This window comes from Pristiophorus japonicus, chromosome 15 (genome assembly GCF_044704955.1).
Source record: "Pristiophorus japonicus isolate sPriJap1 chromosome 15, sPriJap1.hap1, whole genome shotgun sequence".
NCBI classification, from domain to species: Eukaryota; Metazoa; Chordata; class Chondrichthyes; family Pristiophoridae; genus Pristiophorus; species Pristiophorus japonicus.
The window spans coordinates 133098180-133121456 of record NC_091991.1 but is presented as its reverse complement, the minus strand read 5'-3'; the positions used below and the strand labels follow the sequence as shown (position 1 = coordinate 133121456).

General features: G+C 46.3%; 1 long non-coding RNA gene across 1 annotated transcript in view; it reads left to right on the top strand.

The window, feature by feature from the left end:
* Positions 1–1347: 1347 nt before the first annotated feature.
* The window catches only part of LOC139225868 (uncharacterized), a 40934-nt gene continuing 19004 nt past the window's right edge, over positions 1348–23277 (top strand). Inside the window, exon 1 of the long non-coding RNA XR_011587168.1 lies at positions 1348–1945. This is a non-coding gene — a long non-coding RNA (uncharacterized lncRNA). The remainder of the gene's footprint in view (positions 1946–23277) is intronic.

Below are 23277 nucleotides of genomic sequence, written 5' to 3'. Positions count from 1 at the left end.
GAGACAAAAAAGTCTCTTCAGACTGGTGTTAGAATTGAAGGATTCATTTCCTGGTACAATAGCTAAAGCTACTTGAACAGCGTGAACATAAATAACTGATAACTGACAACTACAAACATCTGAGGAGCAGAATGGCAGGTCTGACTCCAACCTTGGGAGGATAAGGACAGGAGAGATGGGCCTTTAGAAAGTATAAACAGGAAAGACATCTGAGGAGGAGGGTTTCACCTAAGAGTTGAGACAAAGAACTCGACGAGCCATTGGGCACCCTGGTTTGAGGGGAGCGCTAAAAGGTTAAATGGTCCTGTCTGTGATGTATGTAGCACTCAAATCACTGATTCCACACAGTATGGTGTTGTAGTAACTGCTGTGACCTTAGTCCTTCATTGAGTAACTCCAGAGTGCCTCTCAGGTGAGGTGGGCAGCCTTTTATACTCTGTCTTGCAGGTACTTTCGGGTCTCCCACCACAGCGCCTCTTGTGGCGCACCATTGTAACTAGACATTAAATGTATCTGGACAATACATAACATCTCACTCCCCCCCACCCCAGTTCCAAAAGCACATTGCCGGTAACCTCGGCCTTGTTCGTCCTGGTTGATTTGTGAGTGTGAGCCCATGACCATCCACTTCCCTCTTCCCCTCCCATGTAGAGATTATGCTTGCGATCCGGTGCAAGCCTGCGGTGTTTGCAGTCCTTACATGGGTGATATAAGTACACAAATATAATCTCCAACAGAAAGCAGGTACACATAGACAGTACATTTATATGGTACATATAGATGCATTGAAGAGTTATATCAAAAGGTTGCAGGTATACTGACCAGTTATTTAATTCCAGCTCCACTGGGTGAGGTATGGTGACGGCATACTGCCCCTTTTTGCCCGAGGTAATGGGCTGCGCTGAGACAGGGTATCGCAACTAGTGCGTTGCCCCTGTTCTCAGAAAATAGTTGCCTTTAAGGCTCATCTGCAGCCGCTGAACCATTGCATGAATCACATAAAATCGGAAATCGCATTAATCCGTTGGTCATGTTAGTCACAGATCCCTTAACGCTTTTACTTGTGCATTGTGATATTAACTCTTTTCACCAATCATATCAATCATTTTAATCACAGTAATCATTTTAGCATCAAAATATTAACTCTTGTCATAAATCACGTCATCATACAAATCACAGTAATCATTTTGACTCACTCTTGCCCTTACAAAAGTCTCTTTGTGGGGACCACACCGCCAATGGTGTAAGGCCTCTTTAAGACTCCCGGGTACATTTCCCTTTTAAGACGCCATTTTGATTTTTCCACGAGGGCGCCGCCATTTTAGGTGCTCTGCTTGCCTTTCTCTGCAGAACTCTGCTGCCACGAGGCTCGCCACCATCTTGAGTTCGCTGTACTGAAGCCGAAAATGTCCCTGTCCTTGATCACTCACACCTCGGCGATCTGCCCATACTTGTAGAGCACTTCTTCCAGGGCCTGCTCGTCTGTGTCGAGATTGAGACCACCGATGAACAGCTTTCCTTCTTCGGACCCTTTTGCGAGGTTGATTTGCTGGGTGTTTTCCCTGCTGGACTCTAGCCTGCTGCTGCCTAACGGTTCGCTCTCGACTCTCTCTCAAGGTCCGCAATGCAACGGCCCCCACATTGTCGCATCCTCCGGAGCACCCCACGCAGCTGACCTTTTTGCCCGGGAGCCACCACACACACACACACACACACACACACACACACACGTCCTCCGGAACTGGCCTCTGCCTGCAGGCCGACAGTGCTTGCTGGAGCAGCCCATCGAAGCCCTTCTCTCTCTTCCAGCTCGGTCAGCGCTGCTGCCTGTGAACACGGGGGACAGCGGTCTGTGGAGGAATGAAGTCTTCCCAGCTCCCACGGACCTTCCCCATCCATCTCCTGCTGAGTCGCGTCGGCCCATCGCCTGCAATGATCCACAAAGGTAAACCGTGCGTCTCGCCACCGTGAGATACCTGCACATTCGCTCTGCCAAGAACAGGTATCAGTTCCTTGGCGTAGGTGCGCAGCTTTGCTGTGACCAGGACCAGCTTGGGTCGTGCAGCTGGGTTAATCCACAGTTTATCAAAAGTTTCCTGACTCATCAGCGACTGATCCGACCCAGTGTCCACTTCCATACTCACTGGGACTCCATTAATCTTGACTTCCATAATCACTGGGGCCGAATCGTCGGTACAAATATATAGTCCAAACACATCACCTTCTTCTACCTGTTCCTCACTGGACAGTAGATCATCTACCATCTCCGCAGCCACACGGTGAGTCGTGTTTCTTTTACACATACGCTGAAGGTGGCCTTTCGTGTGGCAGGTATTGCACGTATACTCCGCAAACCTGCACCGGTGAGCGCCATGGCTTCCTCCGCAGCGCCAGCATGGTGCTAATCGATTAGCCCCCCCTCAGCGGACTCTGAGTTCCAGGACCCTGAGGTCCGTGCTCTCTGCCCCGGGCAGAGCCACGTTCTGCAGTTTTGTCCGTGACGGGCGCTATCCTGTGGACAGTGCCTGCCGGGTTCGAGACAGTGTGGATCATCTGCTTGGTGCTGCAAGTCGAGGTCATAAATGCCCGGCTGATGTTGATGGCTTGCTGCAGGATGATTGTAGATTCAGTAGATAGCAGCTTGTGAAGGAGACCCTCATGGCCAATCCCCATAACAAAGACGTCTCGCAACGCCTCATCAAGGTGTGTGCCAAAATTGCACGTCGCCGCGAGTCTCCTGATGTCTGCAGCATATTTGATGACATCCTGGCCCTCAGGTCTGCAGTGGTGGTAGAATTTGTGCCTAGCCGTGAGGATGCTCTCCTTCGGTTTCAGTCGGTCACGAATGAGTTCAATCAGCTGCTCATATGACTTGTCCTTGGCACTCTCGGGTGCCAACAAATCCCTGACGAGACAGTAAACCTCATCGCCACAACTGGACAGCAATATCGCCTTACGCTTCTCTCTCAGTGCGCTCGTGTCCCCCGTCAGGTCTTTTACAATAAAGTAGTACTCGAGCCTTTCCGTAAAGGCCTCCCAGTCATTACCCTCTGTAAAATCCTTTAGCGAGCCCAGAGTAGCCATGGTTGCGTGAAGCTCATCCGTGTCCTCGTCGCCAATTTGTGATGTATGTAGCACTCAAATCACTGACTCCACACAGTCTGGTGTTGTAGTAACTGCTGTGACCTTAGTCCTTTATTGTGTAACTCCAGAGTGCCCCTCAGGTGAGGTGGGCAGCCTTTTATACTCTGTCTTGCAGGTACTTTCGAGTCTCCCACCACAGCGCCCTCTGTGGAGCACCATTGTAACTTTATATTTAATGTACCTGGACAATACATAACACTGTCCATCATTTTACCCCAGGCCCACCCCGAAAAAGAGAATAATAACGATATCTAAAGGGCTTTTCAAAGCAGACGGTTCTTTTCATGCCATCAGCCGTCTGTCCGATTGGGACTAATACCCGCTACTTGTCACGGTCATATGTTTACTATGTCTATTTAGATTGTGCGTTGTGTTTGACTATATTTGAACAACCACTCCTTAATAAAATGCTTTATGACTCCTAAGACCCTTTTGGGTAAGGACCTATGACTCTTAAGACCCTTTGGGTAATCTGTGTGTGACCTGTGATCCAAATCTTACAAAGGTTACAAATTGGAAGGGTTAGAGCAGAGAATTGCAGAGGTATGATGGTAAAAGACACCGCTTCTATTGATGGACTGAAGGGTAGCAGGAGTGAAGCACAGTACAACAGTCAGAAGAGTGGCAGGCACCAGCAGCAACGTAGGGGCGCAGAAGTTTGTAGAGATGACCAGCTTCCGGCAGGTTTTTCCTGACAGAGGGGACGACCCCACCAACCCCCGCCTTGCTCAGGCCTCTGGTTGAAATTGCAGGTCAGGTCCTGATGATGTCATCGGTTTTAATCTGCATACTTAAAACAGGACCCTGCTTCCAGCCTTTGGGTGCTTGCTCAGAAGAGCAAGAGAATGTGAGGATACGCTGGGAAAATAGCGGTAACTGACACCCGGTATCGGCAGGTGGGGCAGATAAAATCACGCCATTGAATTCAAGTTCACAACTTAACATGATTCCCTCATGTAGTAAAGAGACAGCAGATGATGAAGTTTCTGATTTTCCATATCGCTAACATTTGTAGACAGGTTTGCAAGGTGAAGAAGCTGGCCAGGAGTGAACTAAAAAGAAAACAATATTTGAAAGTATGTAAATTATCTGCTTGATTTCATTGTGTAAAGCTCTCTTTCAACCTCTACATACATGGCAGTGACCGAGGGAACAAAATATTAACTTCAAAACAAATATATTCTGGGTCAAATCTTTCAGTTTTTTTTTTATTCGATCATGGTATGTGGGCGTCACTGGCAAGGCCGGCATTAATTGTCCATCCTTAATGCCCTCGAGAAGTGAGTGGTGAGCTGTCATTTCAGAGGGCAGTTACAAGTCAACCACATTGCTGTTGGTCTGGAGTCACATATAGGCCAATGATTCGTCAACATCCTCTGCCTGCTCCACGATGACATGCAGGCCGTGATCCTTTCCAACGGGTCCATTACAGAACCAATCCACGTCCAGACCGGTGTCAAACAGGGCTGTGTCATCGCCCCAAACCTCTTCTCAATATTCCTCACTGCCATGCTCCACCTCACAGACAGCAAGCTCCCCGCTGGAGTGGAACTAAACTACAGAACCAGTGGGAAACTGTTCAACCTTCGCCATCTCCAGGCCAGGTCCAAGACTACTACAACCTCTGTCGTCGAGCTACAGTACGCGGACGACGCCTGCGTCTGCACACATACAGAGGCTGAACTCCAGGACATAGTCGACGTATTTACTGAGGCGTACGAAAGCATGGGTCTTACGCTAAACATCCATAAGACAAAAGTCCTCCACCGGCCTGTCCTCGCCGCACAGCACTGCCCCCCCCAGTCATCAAGATCCACGGCGCAGCCTTGGACAACGTGGACCGTTTCCCATACCTCGGGAGCTTCTTATCAACAAGAGCAGGCATTGACGACAAGATTCAACACCGCCTCCAGTGCGCCAGTGCAGCCTTTGGCTGCCTGAGGAAAAGAGTGTTTGAAGACCAGACCCTCAAAACTGCCACCAAGCTCATGGTCTACAGGGCTGTAGTAATACCTGCCCTCCTGTAAGACTCAGAGACATGGACCATGTACAGAAGACATCTCAAGTCGCTGGAGAGATACCACCAACAACGTATCCGCAAGATCCTACAAATCCCCTGGGAGGACAGACGCACCAACATCAGCGTCCTCGGCCAGGCCAACATCCTCAGCATTGAAGCACTGACCACACTTGATCAGCTCCACTGGGCAGGCCACATTGTTCGCATGCCTGACACAAGACTCCCAAAGCAAGTGCTCTACTCGGAACTCCTTCACGGCAAGCGAGCCAAAGGTGGCCAGAGGAAATGCTACCCTCAAAGCCTCCCTGATAAAGTGCAACAACCCCACTGGCACCTGGGAGTCCCTGGCCAAAGACCGCCCTAAATGTAGGAAGTGCATTCGGGAGGGTGCTGAGCACCTCGAGTCTCATCGCCAAGAGCATGCAGAAAACAAGCGCAGGCAGCAGTATGAGCGTGCAGCAAACCAGTCCCACCCACCCCTTCCCCCATCGACTATCTGTCCCCCCTGTGACAGAGTCTGTGGTTCTCGTTTTGGACTGTTTAGCCACCTAAGAAATCATTTTAAGAATGGAAGCAAGTCCTCCTCGACTCCGAGGGACTGCCTATGATGATGATAGGCCAGACCGGGTAAGGACAGCAGATTTCCTTCCCTAAAGGACATTAGTGAACCAGATGGGTTTTTATGACAATCCGGTAGTTTCATTACTGATACTAGCTTTTTATTCCAGATTTTTATTTAATTTGCAACTGCCATGGTGAGAATTGAACTCATGCCTCCAGATAATTAGTCCTGACCTCTGGATTACTAGCCCAGAAATCACCATAACCACTAAGCTACCATACCCCTATGTTCCTTATTGACAGTTTTTATGAAGCTGTGGTCCTAGAGGTCTCGCTGCTGACCAAACGGCAATGAAGATTTCCTGAAGCATTAGCTGAAAGATGGTGAATATTTAAGATTTATTTAAAAAATAATTGTCACATTGGGCCTGATTTTCAGCTTTCGGGGTTTTTCGGCGAAAACGGTAGTGATACGTGAAACTTACTGTTTTCGCTGCATTACCATTTTTAGGCCAAACTTGCAGCCTTTACGGATCGGTAAGGGGGGCATTGCACAAGGCGCAGAGTTTCGGCAACTTTAGTGCGGGGCCGGGAGCGCTGCAAGAGAGGGGGAGAAAAAAACATTCCAAAAAACATTTACAAGACCCTTAACTATCTAATTGCTGTAAAAAAAATTAAAAAATAAAAACTTTAACTTACCTTTTTTGCAGATTTTCGTATTTACCGCTGCTGGCAGGGCTGCACCGACAGGGTTGACCTGTTGTTATTGTGGGCGGGGTGTACGGGTCGGGAGGGTGCTGAAACCCGGCGCTCCTCTCCCCGGCGGTACTTGGAAGCCCCGCCGCAAACAGGTACCCGAGGATCCCGCCAGAGCTTTGCGACCGGGTTTTCGCTGCAGAGAGTTAAATCGCGGCCAAAACCCGGTCGCAAACCTCTCGAAAATCCGGCCCAATTATGCCTAGAAATCCCAGTCGGTTGCTTCCCGCGGGCGATCGAGTGAAAAAGTTAAAAAAGATATGCACTTACCTGTTCCTGCTCACCAGTGATCCCAGTTCTGAGGCCTCCACTCACTGCGCATCGGAGCGCGTGCACGTCAGGACGTGCGCAGGGCTGGAGCTGCAGTCACATGGCTCTGGGCAGCCAATCCAGGTACAGTATTTCCTCATTCATACTAATGGGAACTCCGTAAGTTGGAGTTCCCATTATTATGATTGAGAAACAGACCCTAAACACCAATACACTGATTAAAAAATAGAAAAAATACACTACATTAATTTAAATTAAAATTATTTATGTTTTATAAAAAAATATATTTTTCCAATTTTTAAAGAAGATTTCTTAATTATGCTTTAAAATAAACTTACATTAGTGGGCAGGGTTTTTAACAATAAAATGTGTTTTTAAAATGTTTTTGTGTGTTTTAAAACTCTTCCCCCTGCAAAAGTAGGCTATGTGCCTGCTTTTATCAGGCGCAAGAGTTTTCAGGACATCCGCTGGGCAAGAGATGGGTAAATCCCGCAATCTTGCCCATGCGAATGTCCTCGCTCCTGAGATGTGGAGGATCTGTCAAGCCAAAGCTTGACCGATCAGAAAAGCCGGTTTTCGGCGCATGTGCGTTGTGCGCTGAAAACCGGCTTTGCGATGCCTTCCCGAGTCCATACACGCACCGTACAGACCCGGGGAGGCCGGGGTTTCCTGTTTTGAGGCAAACATACAGCAGTGATTAGTTATAGGACCAAGCAGTACCTGCTCTTTCCAATTCACTAAAAGCTAAAATTTACTGTAACAATTTCTGCACCAGACTGGTTATTAAATAACCTACAACTTGGGCATTATTCAAAGGGTCACCAGCTACTTAAATGTTCTATTTGTTGTAAATCTGCTTGCTGAAGTATGTTTAACCTGTCTGCACTTTACAGCATAATTTATTCAACACTCTGGAGAGATCCCTGCACACAGATTTTGTGAAAAATGCTTTGCCTTCATGGCTGTGTTAATATCGGGGGCCACCGCGATGCGCTCTTTTGATCATGTTGTATTTTAGAAAATAGTGTATCCATGCAATGTATCTGTGTTAACAATTTATATGCATGATTATTCACAGCTTCAGTTCCTGATCGCACCCATGCCATCATGGTGAATGTAAAGTTTCAAGAGATACATGGCATGCAGATTGTAGCTGTCGGGTTAGCTAGTTTTAATAAGTTTATACTGTGTCTGCATGTGTAAGTCCAGTAGAGGGAGTGTTGAGTTAGTGTAAGGCTAGAGGAGGGTCTAGAATAAGCCAGTTTAGGACAGTGGGGCTTTGGGCAATGGTATAAAGCAGGAGATATCGGATCAGCCGGCCGTTATACAATTCACCCGATTTTAACGTGCAGTCAGTGCCTGTTTTAAGCCCTCCCCCCACCCTCCTGAAAATTGGTCAAACAATAGATGGAGAGGGAGCTGCACTGTTAGATGTATCGTCTTTTGGATAGACATTAAACTGAGTCCTCTTGAGGTAAATATAAAAAGCCCATAGCTCTATCTGAAGAGGAGCAGAGGGGTGTGATATGGGGGTGGGGGCTCTCCTAGAGTCCTGCCCAATATTACCTGCTGGATCCCTGACCAACACCAAAAAACAGATTATCTGGCCTTTATCTCATTGCAGTTTTTGGGATCTTGCTGTGTGCAGATTGGCTGTCACATTTCCCTACGTTACAGCAGTGACTACAGTTCAAAAATACTTCATTGTCTGTGAAGCACTTTGGGATGTGCTGAGGTTGTGAAAGGAGCTATATAAATGCAGGTTTGCCATGGCAAATTCACTGATCCAGATTATGTAACCTCAAGAAAATTGCTGATTCTTTCTTGTAATTGTCTTTATTTTTGTCCCCATTTTCTTCTGTCTTTGAGTCCATTAGGTTAATATATGCCCAGCTTGGTGAAAAACAAAATACATTGTTTGAGTAGTATCATGTATGTATGCTTGGGTTTACTAGCCACCAGGTGGCGCCACTGTCGCAGGTCATTGGGCTGTGCGCACATATGCGCGGTCCAGGTATAAAAGGCCAGCCATCTTGTAATGTAATCACTTTGGGCCCTAATAAAATAGAGCCAGGTTTGTACGTGTTCAGAGTTTACAGTATTCAGTCTATTGAGTTATTGTATACACAACATTTGGAGACGAGGTAACAAGAACATTCGCATGCAATAATGAGCACAAATGGAATTCTGGAGTGATTCGTGGAGCGAGAAGATTGAGCAGACTTTGTATTCCGCTTGAACCAGTACTTCGTGGCCAACAAAATGGAAAAAGAGGCAGACGCAGTTCGGCGCTTTGATCCCCTTAGCCGTAAGGGCCATTTCTAACTCCCTCTTGAATATATCCAATGAACTGGCATCAACAACTCCCTGCGGCAGGGAATTCCACAGGTTAACACCTCTGAGTGATGAAGTTTCTCCTCATCTCAGTCCTAAATGGCCTACCCCTTATCCTAAGACTATGTCCCCTGGTTCTGGACTTCCCCAACATCGGGAACATTCTTCCCGCATCTAACCTGCCCAGTCCCGTCAGAATCCTATACGTTTCTATGAGATCCCCTCTCATCCTTCTAAATTCCAGTGAATAAAGGCCCAGTTGATCCAGTCTCTCCTCATATGACAGTCCAGCCATCCCTGGAATCAGTCTGGTGAACCTTCGCTGCACTCCCTCAATAGCAAGAACATCCTTCCTCAGATTAGGAGAGCAAAACTGAACACAATATTCCAGGTGAGGCCTCACCAAGGCCCTGTACAACTGCAGCAAAACCTCCCTGCTCCTATACTCAAATCCCTTAGCTATGAAGGCCAACATACCATTTGTCTTCTTCATCGCCTGCTTGTCGTTTGGCAGAGCTGCACATGGCAGGGTCTACCCGCACGCAAAACCTGTGGCTGTTCAAAATACGGCAACGGGAATGAATCCAATATCATCGTGTTGGCAACGTGGGGGAAATCATCGGCATCATCAGTGTCGGTTTAAAGGCTGTTCGAGAGTGGGGCATCTCCAGCGCATGTGTCCGCAACTGAGCAAGTGTGCTGCAACACACCACGTGGAGGATGATGACCCGTCTAACGCTGATCTGGGTATGCAATCCGAGGTACCAGAGGAGGAAGTGTATGGACTGTATTCGTTCTTAACAAAGAGCCAACCGATAATGATTCATGTAAAACTTAATGGTGTGCCGGTATCAATGGAATTGGACACAGGTGCAAGTCAATCAATAATGAGCCAGAGAACATTCGACAAGCTGTCGGATACTAAGGCTGTGAGGCCTAAGCTGAGTCCAGTCAATGCCAAGTTGCATACGTACACTAAAGAATTTATAACGGTGATTGGCAGTAATCAAGGTGTCGTATGATGGTACGGTTCATGATTTACCGTTATGGATTGTTCCAGGCAATGGTCCAACACTGTTTGGCAGGAATTGGCTAGAAAAAAACAAATGGAACTGGAATGAGATCAAAGCGTTGTCGTCGGAAGAGGATACTCCATGTGCTCAAGTGCTGAGCAAGTTCCCCTCGCTGTTTGAACCAGGCATCAGCAATTTTAATGGGAGCCAAGGTGCAGATCCATGTGGACTCAGATGTAAGACCTGTCCATCATAAATCTCGGGCAGTTCCGTACACGATGATGGAGAAGGTCGAAATCGAACTGGACAGACTCCAGCGTGAAGGGACCATATCACTGGTCGAATTTAACGAATTGTTCCCGTATTGAAAAGTGATGGTACTGTCAGGGTTTGTGGAGACTACAACGTTACGATCAACCGAGTTTCGAAACAGGATCAATACCCGTTACCGAAGGTTGATGACCTGTTTGCAACACTAGCCGGGGGGAAGTCATTCACAAAACTGAATCTGATGTCGGCCTACATGACATAGGAGCTGGTCGAGACGTCAAAGAAACTTACGTCCATCAACACTCATAAAGGACTGTTTATCTACAACAGGTGTTCTTTTGGAATTCACTCGGCTGCAGCCATATTTCAGGGGAACATGGAGAGTCTACTGAAGTCCGTCCCCAGAACCGTCATGTTCCAAGATGACGTACTGGTCACAGCTCGTGACTCCGCTGAACATCTGAACAACCTGGAAGAGGTTCTACATTGTTTGGACAAAGTGGGACTCAGACTGAAACGCTCGAAGTGCGTCTTCATGGCACCAGAAGTTGAATTCTTGGAGAGGAAAATTGCTGCTGACGGTATAAGGCCTACGGACTTGAAAACCAAGGACATCAAAAATGCACCAAGCCTCAGAATGTGACGGAGCTGCGTTCGTTCCTTGGTCTACTCAACTACTTTGGTAATTTCTTACCTAGATTGAGCACTTTATTAGAGCCACTGCACATGCTGCTAAGAAAAGGCGACAACTGAATTTGGGGTGCATCTCAAAATAGAGCTTTTGAGAAAGCTACTATTCTGCTTTGCTCTAACAAGCTGCTGGTACATTATGATCCGTGTAAGTGTCTAGTATTGGCCTGTGATGTTTCATCATATGGAGTTGGGTGCGTGCTCCAACAAGCTAATGAGTCGGGCAAATTACAACCTGTTGCATATGCTTCAAAAGGTTTGTCAAAGGCGGAAAGAGCCTACAGCATGGTAGAGAAAGAAGCACTAGCCTGTGTATATGGGGTTAAAAAGATGCATCAGTACCTGAGTGGTCTTCGGTTTGAACTGGAAACAGATCACAAGCCATTCATTTCATTGTTTTCGGAAAATTAGGTACCAATACTAATGCATTGTCCCACATCAAGAAGTGGGCGCTGACATTATCTGCCTATGATTATGTCATTCGCCATAGACTTGGCACTGAGAATTAAACATAGAAACATAGAAACATAGAAAATAGGTGCAGGAGCAGGCCATTCAGCCCTTCTAGCCTGCACCGCCATTCAATGAGTTCATGGCTGAACATGCAACTTCAGTACCCCATTCCTGCTTTCACGCCATACCCCTTGATCCCCCGAGTAGTAAGGACTTCATCTAACTCCCTTTTGAATATATTTAGTGAATTGGCCTCAACAACTTTCTGTGGTAGAGAATTCCACAGGTTCACCACTCTCTGGGTGAAGAAGTTTCTCCTTATCTCGGTCCTAAATGGCTTACCCCTTATCCTTAGACTGTGACCTCTGGTTCTGGACTTCCCCAACATTGGGAACATTCTTCCTGCATCCAACCTGTCCAAACCCGTCAGAATTTTAAACGTTTCTATGAGGTCCCCTCTCACTCTTCTGAACTCCAGTGAATACAAGCCCAGTTGATCCAGTCTTTCTTGATAGGTCAGTCCCACCATCCCGGGAATCAGTCTGGTGAATCTTCGCTGCACTCCCTCAATAGCAAGAATGTCCTTCCTCAAGTTAGGAGACCAAAACTGTACACAATACTCCAGGTGTGGCCTGTACAACTGTAGCAACACCTCCCTGCCCCTGTACTCAAATCCCCTCGCTATGAAGGCCAACATGCCATTTGCTTTCTTAACCGCCTGCTGTACCTGCATGCCAACCTTCAATGACTGATGTACCATGACACCCAGGTCTCATTGCACCTTCCCTTTTCCTAATCTGTCACCATTCAGATAATAGTCTGTCTCTCTGTTTTTACCACCAAAGTGGATAACCTCACATTTATCCACATTATACTTCATCTGCCACGCATTTGCCCACTCACCTAACCTATCCAAGTCACTCTGCAACCTCATAGCATCCTCCTCGCAGCTCACACTGCCACCCAACTTAATGTCATCCGCAAATTTGGAGATACTACATTTAATCCCCTCGTCTAAATCATTAATGTACAATGTAAACAACTGGGGCCCCAGCACAGAACCCTGCGGTACCCCACTAGTCACTGCCTGCCATTCCGAAAAGTACCCATTTACTCCTACTCTTTGCTTCCTGTCTGACAACCAGTTCTCAATCCATGTCAGCACACTACCCCCAATCCCATGTGCTTTAACTTTGCACATTAATCTCCTGTGTGGGACCTTGTCGAAAGCCTTCTGAAAGTCCAAATATACACATCAACTGGTACTCCTTTGTCCACTTTATTGGAAACATCCTCAAAAAATTCCAGAAGATTTGTCAAGCATGATCTCCCTTTCACAAATCCATGCTGACTTGGACCTATCATGTCACCATTTTCCAAATGCGCTGCTATGACATCCTTAATAATTGATTCCATCATTTTACCCACTACTGAGGTCAGGCTGACCGGTCTATAATTCCCTGCTTTCTCTCTCCCTCCTTTTTTAAAAAGTGGGGTTACATTGGCTACCCTCCACTCCATAGGAACTGATCCAGAGTCAATGGAATGTTAGAAAATGACTGTCAATGCATCCGCTATTTCCAAGGCCACCTCCTTAAGTACTCTGGGATGCAGTCCATCAGGCCCTGGGGATTTATCGGCCTTCAATCCCATCAATTTCCCCAACACAATTTCCCGACTAATAAAGATTTCCCTCAGTTCCTCCTCCTTACTAGACCCTCTGACCACTTTTATATCCGTAAGGTTGTTTGTGTCCTCCTTAGTGAATACTGAACCAAAGTACTTGTTCAATTGGTCTGCTATTTCTTTGTTCCCCGTTATGACTTCCCCTGATTCTGACTGCAGGGGACCTACGTTTGTCTTTACTAACCTTTTTCTCTTTACATACCTATAGAAACTTTTGCAATCCGCCTTAATGTTCCCTGCAAGCTTCTTCTCGTACTCCATTTTCCCTGCCCTAATCAAACCCTTTGTCCTCCTCTGCTGAGTTCTAAATTTCTCCCAGTCCCCGGGTTCGCTGCTATTTCTGGCCAATTTGTATGCCATTTCCTTGGCTTTAATACTATCCCTGATTTCCCTAGATAGCCACGGTTGAGCCACCTTCCCTTTTTTATTTTTATGCCAGACAGGAATGTACAATTGTTGTAATTCATCCATGCGGTCTCTAAATGTCTGCCATTGCCCATCCACAGTCAACCCCTTAAGTATCATTAGCCAATCTATCTTAGCCAATTCATGCCTCATACCTTCAAAGTTACCCTTCTTTAAGTTCTGGACCATGGTCTCTGAATTAACTGTTTCATTCTCCATCCTAATGCAGAATTCCACCATATTATGGTCACTCTTCCCCAAGGGGCCTCGCACAATGAGATTGCTAATTAATCCTCTCTCATTACACAACACCCAGTCTAAGATGGCCTCCCCCCTAGTTGGTTCCTCGACATATTGGTCTAGAAAACCATCCCTTATGCACTCCAGGAAATCCTCCTCCATCGTATTGCTTCCAGTTTGGCTGGCCCAATCTATGTGCATATTAAAGTCACCCATTACAACTGCTGCACCTGTTTGATGCCCTCCCCAACATCACTACTACTGTTTGGAGATCTGTACACAACTCCCACTAACGATTTTTGCCCTTTAGTGTTCTGCAGCTCTACCCATATAGATTCCACATCATCCAAGCTAATGTTTTTCCTAACTATTGCATTAATCTCCTCTTTAACCAGCAATGCTACCCCACCTCCTTTTCCTTTTATTCTATCCTTCCTGAATGTTGAATACCCCTGGATGTTGAGTTCCCAGCCCTGATCATCCTGGAGCCACGTCTCTGTAATCCCAATCACATCATATTTGTTAACATCTATTTGCACAGTTAATTCATCCACCTTATTGCGGATACTCCTTGCATTAAGACACAAAGCCTTCAGGCTTGCTTTTTTAACACCCTTTGTCCTTTTAGAATTTTGCTGTACAGTGGCCCTTTTTGTTCTTTGCCTTGAGTTTCTCTGCCCTCCACTTTTCCTCATCTCCTTTCTGTCTTTTGCTTTTGCCTCATTTTTGTCTCCCTCTATCTCCCTGCATTGGTTCCCATCCCCCTGCAATATTAGTTTAACTCCTCCCCAACAGTACTAGCAAACACTCCCCCTAGGACATTGGTTCCGGTCCTGCCCAGGTGCAGACCGTCCGGTTTGTACTGGTCCCACCTCCCCCAGAACCGGTTCCAATGCCCCAAGAATTTGAATCCCTCCCTGCTGCATCACTGCTCAAGCCATGTATTCATCTGCGCTATCCTGTGATTCCTACTCTGACTAGCACGTGGCACTGGTAGCAATCCCGAGATTACTACTTTTGAGGTCCTACTTTTTAATTTAGCTCCTAGCTCCTTAAATTCTTTTCGTAGGACCTCATCCCTTGTGCCGATGCATTGAGCCGTCTGCCGTTGCCCACGCCGGAGGTGGAAACACCACAACCGGCAGACCTACTGTTAGTCATGGATGCTTTTGAAAGTGAAGGAACCCCTGTCACGGCTGAACAAGTTAAGAGCTGGATCAACCAGGACCCGATATTATCGGTTGTGAAATGTATCCTTAGTGGTGATTGGTCTGCCATACCCAAGCAAATGTGTGAGGAGACCAAACCTTACATCCGTCGCAAAGACAAACTATCCATTCAATCAGATTGCATACTGTGGGGTAATCATATTGTTATGCCCAAGAAAGGCAGAGAGAAATTTGTGCATGATCTACATAGCACGCATCCCAGTATTGTCATGATGAAAGCCATTGCCAGGCCTCATGTATGGTGGGCTGGAATTGACTCTGATCTGGAATCATATGTGCATCAGTGCAACATTTGCATGCAGCTTAGTAAAGCACCAGCGGAATCGCCACTGAGTCTCTGGTCGTGGCCGTCTAAACCATGGTCCAGGATCCACATCGACTTTGCAGGTCCCTTTCTGGGAAAGATGTTCTTAGTTGTGGTGGATGCTTATTGCAAGTGGATAGAGTGTACAATCATGTTTTCCAGCACATCCACAGCTACCATTGAGAGCCTTCGTGTCATGTTTGCTATGCATGGTCTGCCTGACATCATTGTAAGCGACAACAGATCTTGCTTCACCAGTATGGAGTTTCAAGAGTTCATGAAACTCAATGGTATCAAACATGTGAGGTCAGCACCATTCAAACCCACATCCAATGGACAAGTAGAGCGTACGTACAAACCATCAAGCAGAGTATGAAACATGTAACTCAAGGTTCACTGCAAACTCGCTTGTCACGCATATTGCTCAGTTATAGGACAAGACCCCATATGCTTACAGGGGTCTCACCTGCCGAACTATCGATGAAGAAAGATCTCAAGACCAGGCTCTCTCTTGTCCACCCTGACTTGAATAATCATGTCGAATATAGACGTCAAAGTCAGCAAGAGTATCATGATCGCGCTACTGTGTCACACGACATTTCTATCAATGATCCTGTGCATGTACTGAATTATGGTCGAGGTCCCAAATGGATCACCGGTACTGTTATGGCCAAGGAGGGTAACAGAGTGTTTATCATTAAGCTCAAGAATCTGCAGACATGCAGGAAACATGTCGATCAGATAAAGCTGCGGCACACGGATGAACCGGAACAGTCTGAGGAAGACACAATAGTGACCAACCAACCTACCCTCAGTCATCAGAGGATTCCGCTGTCATCAATGCATCTGGACTTTCAATCCCTGACATGGTCAATGAATCTGGACTTTCAATCCCTGACGTGGTCATAGCCACTCCCATCAGATCGGCTACCCAGCCCCCAGTCATAACATATCAAAACGCTCGTCCAAGGTTGGAGTTGAACTGAGACGTTCAACTCGGGAGTGGAAAGCCCCGGATAGTCTCAATTTGTAAAAAGACTGTTACTAATATCTTAAAGGGGAATATTGTCATGTATGTATGCTTGGGTTTAGTAGCCACCAGGTGGCACCACTGTCAGAGGTCATAGGGTTGTGCGCATGTGTGCACGGCCCAGGTATAAAAGGCCAGCCATCTTGTAATGTAATCACTTTGGGCCCTAATAAAGTAGAGCCAGGTTTGTACCTGTTCGGAATTTACAGCATTCACTCTTTTGAGTTATTGCATACACAACAAGTAGAACTTTGCCTTCCTGGTTCAGAGCCGGTTGATAAAACCACTGGTCTACCAGAACATTTTCTACTGATCCAAATCTACAAGTAATAGATCCCAGTGTCAGTTTGGAGCTGTGAGTTTATTTTTCTGATTACCTGCCGAGGCAGTTTTCCAATTCTACAGCGTCCTAACAAATGGCTGTGAAAGGGACTGCTGGAGGTCGCTGAAGAAAAGATAGGTAAACTTCATTTTGCTTGCCTTCCTGTGGAATGCTCCTCCTGGCTCCTCAGCACAATTGCCGACTGCTGCCTGCTTGCTCTCGGACCCCCATCCTGTGCTCTTCCCAAATACAAATTGGGAATGCCCAAGCGTCTTGGAGTCTAAATTAATAAATGTAATGTATGTTTACTTCATGATAGTTTGTCAGCGAAACCACAAAAGGACTTTTTCAGCTTGGCTTAGAAATGCTAAATGAATGTGACAACACACAGAAAAAGGAAGTCATACCATCACTGGGTAATGGCAGCCACAATATGGTCAAGTTTGACATGATTTGGGAATTACTATTGCTGAGGTCCAACACCCAGATGCACAATAAAATAAGTATTTGCATGTGCACTTGAAGTGCCGTGCAGGGCTACAGACCAAGAGCTGGAAAGTGGGATTAGGCTGGATAGCTCTTTGTCGGCTGGCGCGGCCGAAATGGCCTCCTTCCCTGCTGTAAATTTCTATGATTTCTACGAAAAAAACAGCTGACTATGATGATGAGGCACAGAACCTCATTTAAATATTTTAATTATTGCCCCGCCTCTCAAGGGCCGATTACTCGGCCCATTCCAAACTTATCCCGGTTAAATGGGAAGTTGGCTGTTTGAGGCGGGTTGAGGTCGGATTTTCCATTTTGAACAATTTAATCCCCCGACAGTGTCCCGCCTGGGGCTTTTAATTCTCCTCAAGGACTTTGGCATCAATGCGATGGAGGTTCTAAACAGGATAACCCTCATGGAAGAGTCAATGAGGAAACAAGCTAAGTAGTACGCATTTGCAAGAAAGAGGACAAGTAGCAGGCAAATTCAGATCCATTAGCCCAATATCAATACCTGGTAAAATGATGGAATTTATCATAAGAAGCAAAATTGGGGAGCATTGATATGGGAATAATTTAAACCACCATGCCTTAAGAAGGAATAGATCCAACCTGACAGTACTCCTTGATTTTTTTGAGGAAGTGCCATTCTAATGCACAGTGGAAAAAATACGATGCAGTGAATCTAGATCTCCCCAAAGTCATCATTAAAGTTCCTCATGAAAGGCTAAAACTAAAACTTAATGCAGTGGGAATTCAAGGTAAAGCTGAGCGGAGTATCGCAGGGTTTCGAACTGGGGCCCTTACTGTTCCTAATCGGCTTTAGTTGACTCAGACGCAGGATCCAAAAGCAAAGTGGTAAAGTTTGCAGACAATGTTAAACTGAGGGGAGGGGAGGTGGGGGCAGGATAAGGCAGTTGATATGGATGAAGCAGCCAGGAACTTACAAAAGGAGTTAGATAAAATCAGCAATTGGAAAAATCAGTGACAGATGAAACTTAATACAAACGAATGCAAGGTACTGCAGACTGGTAGAAAAGAAGGTGTCAAAATGTGACATAGATTTAGCAGTAGCTTTCAAAATGGAATTGGACAAATACATAAAGGTGAAAAAATTGCAGGGATATGGGGAAAGAGCGGGGAAGTGGGACTAACTGGATTGCTCTTCGAAAGACTTGATGGGCTGAATGGTGTACTTCTATGCTACAACAACAACAACTTGTATTTATATAGCACCTTTAACATAGTGAAACATCCCAAGGCGCTTCACAAGAGTATTATAAGACAAGAAATTTGACAGCGAGACACGTAAGTAGAAATTAGCGCAGGTGGCCAAAAGCTTGGTCAAAGAGGTAGGTTTTAAGGAGCGGCTTGAAGGGGGAAAGCGAGGTAGAGAGGTGAAGATGTATAGGCGGGGAATTCCAGAGCTTGGGGCCCAGACAACAGAAGGCACGGCCACCGATGGTTGAGCGATTATAATCAGGGATGTTCAAGAGGACAGAATTACAGGAGCACAGATATCTCGGGTGGGTTGTGGGGCTGGAGGAGATTACAGAGATAAGAAGGGGCGAGGCCATGGAGGAATTTGAAAATAAGGATGAGAATTTTGAAATTGAGGTGTTGCTTAACCAAAAGCCAATGTCGGCCAGCGAGCACAGAGGTGATGGATGAACAGGACTTGGTGAGAGTTCGGACACGGGTAGCCGAGTTTTGGATCACCTTTACTTTACTTAGGGTAGAATGTGGGAGGCCAGCCAGGAGTGCATTAGAATAGTCAAGTCTAGAGGTAACAAAGGTATGGATGAGGGTGTCAGTAGCAGATGAGCTGAGGCAAGGGCAGAGGCGGGCGATGTTACAAATCTGGAAATAAGCGGTCTTAGTTATGCCGTGGATATGTGGTCGAAAGCTCATTTCAGGGTCAACTATGACACCTAGGTTGCGAACAATATATTTCAGCCTCAGATAGAAGTTGGGGAGAGGGATGGAATCAATGGCGAGGCAACAGAGTTTGTGTCGGGGACCAAAAACAATGACTTCGGACTTCCCAATATTCAATTGGAAAAAAGTTCTGCTCATCCAGGACTGGATGTCGGACAAGCAGTCTGACAATTTAGAGACCATGGAGGGGTTGAGAGAATTGGTAGTGAGGTAGAGCCCAATCCTGGCCATGACTTGCATCAATTTTTTTGGAGTAAGTTGTTTTTTCTGGCGTAAGTTTAAAAAATGCCATTTTCCCCCCAAAATTTGCTCCAGAGTAAGTCAGTTAGGTACGAGTTTTTTTAGGTCAGTTTTTTTTCAAAAGGGTACGTTCCCAGACACTTATGCCAATTTTGGCCATTTATGCCACTTTGGCCAACAAAAACGTACTTCAAATCGACTTAGGTCAGCGTATGTGGCCAGCTCTGAAAAACCTTGCGGGCAGTGAAGAAAAAGCAGTGCACATTCGGCAGACATTCGGGCAGGGAAGGGAACTGGAGAGGACCTCAACAACCAAGCACCAAACATTAAGGAAAAGCTCAAACCATTAAAATACAAAAAAGAAGTAAATCCTAACTTATCTTAAAAGTCTGCCCGGGAAGGTAGTGGGCCGGCCTGAGCGTGAGGCCATTTAGCCTGGGATAGGGGAGGGAAGATACGCACTGGAGAAGTCACAGCTGCTGGCCGGGGCTTCTCACGGGGGGCTGGGGGGCTGCCGAACGACCGGAGGAATCACAGCTCGTGGGTCTGGAAGTCTCATCTTTCCCCCCCCCCCAAAACTCTCCTCTTCCCCCCCAAAACTCTCCTCCTTCCCCCCAAAAAAACTCTCCTCCTCCCCACCCCCCCCAAAACTCTCCTCCTCCCCCCTCTCCCAATCAAAAATTTCAAGCACAAGCACAGCCACTAAATAAAAAATAAAAGGGAAGGCCTGCCTGTCCGGGAACTCAGCGGGCCGGCTGGCCGGTGCAGGAGTCCACTCGGCCGGGGATAGGGTACGATGAGATCGGACGTCCCTTCGGTCAGGGATAGGGGCTGCGAGCATCGGGTCCTGCTCACAGCCCACAGGACGTGCTGGTAGGGCAGGAGCATGCGCGCAACCCTCACTGAGCATGCGCGCAGGTGCCAGCAGTGCTTTCTGCGCTGGCCTGTTGCTCCGCCTCCCCCCCCTTCAGTCTCCATGCCACGCCACGACTCCGGGGACTCCGAAGAACGGCCAAGGTGGGACCCCTTTTTTCTAGCGCCCTTTCCAGCGTGCAAAGTCGGTGTGCTTTGGGTCAGTGCGCCGAAAAAAGGGGTTGGGCAATGTTGGGCCCGTAGAGAGGGGTGTCATCAGCATACATGTGGAAAGTGACGCTGTGTTTTCAGATGATGTTGCCCGGGGCAAAATGTAGATGAGAAATAGGATTGGGCCAAGGATAGGTCCTTGGGGGACAGCAGAGGTAATGATGCTGGTGCAGGAAGAGAAACTATTGCAGCTGATTCTCTGGCTGCGCTTAGCTTGATAAGAATGGAACCAGGCGAGTGCAGTCCCACCCAGCTGATCAATGGTGGAGAGGCATTGGAGAAGGATAGAGTGGTCAATCGTGTCAAAGACTGCAGATAAGTCAAGAAGGACGAGAAGGGATAGATTGCCTTTGTCACAGTCACAAAGGATGTCATTTGTGACTTTGACGAGAGCCGTTTCGGTACTGTGGCGGGGTGGAAACCGGATTGGATTCAAACATGGAATTGCGGGAAAGATGGGCACGAATTTGGAAGGCGACAACACATTCAAAAAATTTGGAGAGGAAAGGATGGTTGGAAATAGGATGGTAGTTTGCAAGGACGGAGAGGTCGAGGGTTGGTTTTTTGAGGAAAGGGGTAATGTACTGTACTATTCTATGATTCTATAAATATGCTATAATGGTGTAGAAAAAGTCAAAGGTGAAGCAGAAAATGATCCAGTAAATTCTACATGTAACCTCCCAGATCAATGTTAGGCAGCAGTATGTAAAGATAATAGAATGCCTACTTATATTGCGAGGTCAGATGAGTATAAATTGGAAGATATCTTGCCAAAACTTTATAATGCCCAAGTCAGACTGTGCCATGAATATTGTTCTGACATAGAGACATAAAGCAAGTGGACGCATTGCAGAGAGTAACCCTAGGTTTGATTCCTAGCATCAAAAGATTGAGTTATGAGAAAGTACTGGAGAAACTGTTATTCTTTAGTCTTGAAAGGGGATGACTGAGAAGGAACATTAAAGAAGTATATAGGGTATAAAAGAAAAATAACTTGCATTGATATCGCACCTTTCAGAGCCTCAGGACATCCCAAGCACTTCACAGAAAAAAAACGAGAGACTTGCATTTATATATTGCCTTTCACAACCTCAGGACGTCCCAAAGTGCTCCATACTGAATGAAGTAGTTTATGAAGTAATGTAGCCAATTTATGCACAGCAAGGTTACATAAACGGCAATGACAAAAATGATCGGATAATCTGTTTTCACAACCATACTCCACTTTAATGTGTTGTGGTCATTTCAAGCTGTCACTGGACACGTTGTGAAATCAACCAATCAGCAGTGACTTGTTTGATGGAACACCACAGTTCATTTCTCTCCCTATAGTCAACTGACAGCAGCATTAGAGGGCTTTGCAAGTTTACAATGTGGCTGAATTTCTAAAAGTGCGCGAGGATATCGATCACACCCATGTGGTACTAATAAGATGAGCAAAGCCCTACCTCAGGGTTGTCTACTCGATCACAAACCTGACAAAGTCAGAATAGATGGCTGTGTGTCATGGCATACTAAGGTCTCACTCTCCTTCCTCTGGAACTCTAGAGGAAGAAAAGAGGAAGGCAGGTTATTGATGAGCGGACTTTATATTTAATTTACAGTATAATAATTACTACAAGGCTTCATGCTATGCTTTACTGACATGCAATGAGGGGTGGAACGCAACAGAAGCCCAGCAGCAGTTCCTCACGAACCTAGAGCTGGCTTCTGCCCTTCTGCTTCCCCATCTCTGGCACCCTAGATGGACTCCCTCACCAGGATTACCACAGCCTATTCTTCTGGAAAAGAGGTCACGAAGCCGTCATCTGCCACTATTTTCTCTTTGTTGTTATGGGCTGTCATCTTCTTCAAAAGGAGTTTAAAACATCTGAAGTAACTATTGTTACGATGACATGAAGTAATATCAAATGTCAGCATGCTGACGGCACATGCATACAACTGACAGCTGCATTACATGGGAGGTTTCGTGTGCACTAAATGGATGTTATGATGTGAGTGAAGGAACAGTTCCAGGTAACGGCTGGGGGTCCAGTGGACAGCCCATTGCGTCAGGAACACTCACGGTGCGCATTTAAGGAATCTTTATGAGAGTGTGAGGAGAGGTGATTGTAAGTGACAGATGCACTTCGTACCAAACGCTAATGGAAGGTTAATTACCTTGCCTGACATAGTCAGCTCAGTGAACATCCTGCAATTATGAGGAAGGGTTTTTGATAGGGTGAATAGGGAAATACTATTTCCTTTGGTTGGGGAGTCAGTGATGAAGTGTCATCAATTTAAAATTGCCATGAAGAATGTGAGGAGAAATTTTTTTATGCAAAGTGTTATTGGAGCATGGAATGCTTTGTCATATGGAGTGGTTGAGGCAGAGACCATTATGTTTTATTGGGGATACTTGGATAATTATTTGAAGCAGGGGAAGATACATAGCTATTGGAAGAGCGCAGGGCAATAAGATTCGTTTTGGATTGTACCAACAAAGAACTGTTTCAGACACGATGGGCTGAATGGCCTCCTTCTGTGCTGCAATCTTCTATGAATCTATGGTTTTGTGTTGTTGAATGAGTGGTAAATGTTGGTCAGAAAGATCAGGAAAATTTCCCTGCTGTTCGTCAAATAGTGCCATGGAATGTTTTCCATATGCCTGAGAGGATAGACAGAGCCTTTGTATAACATCTAACCTGGAAGAGGATGCCTCCAACAGTACTACACTGAAGTGTCACTAAATCTGTGCTCAAAACAAAAACAAAAAACATTGGAGATACTCAGTAGGTCAGGTAGCATTTGTTAACCTTCTCAA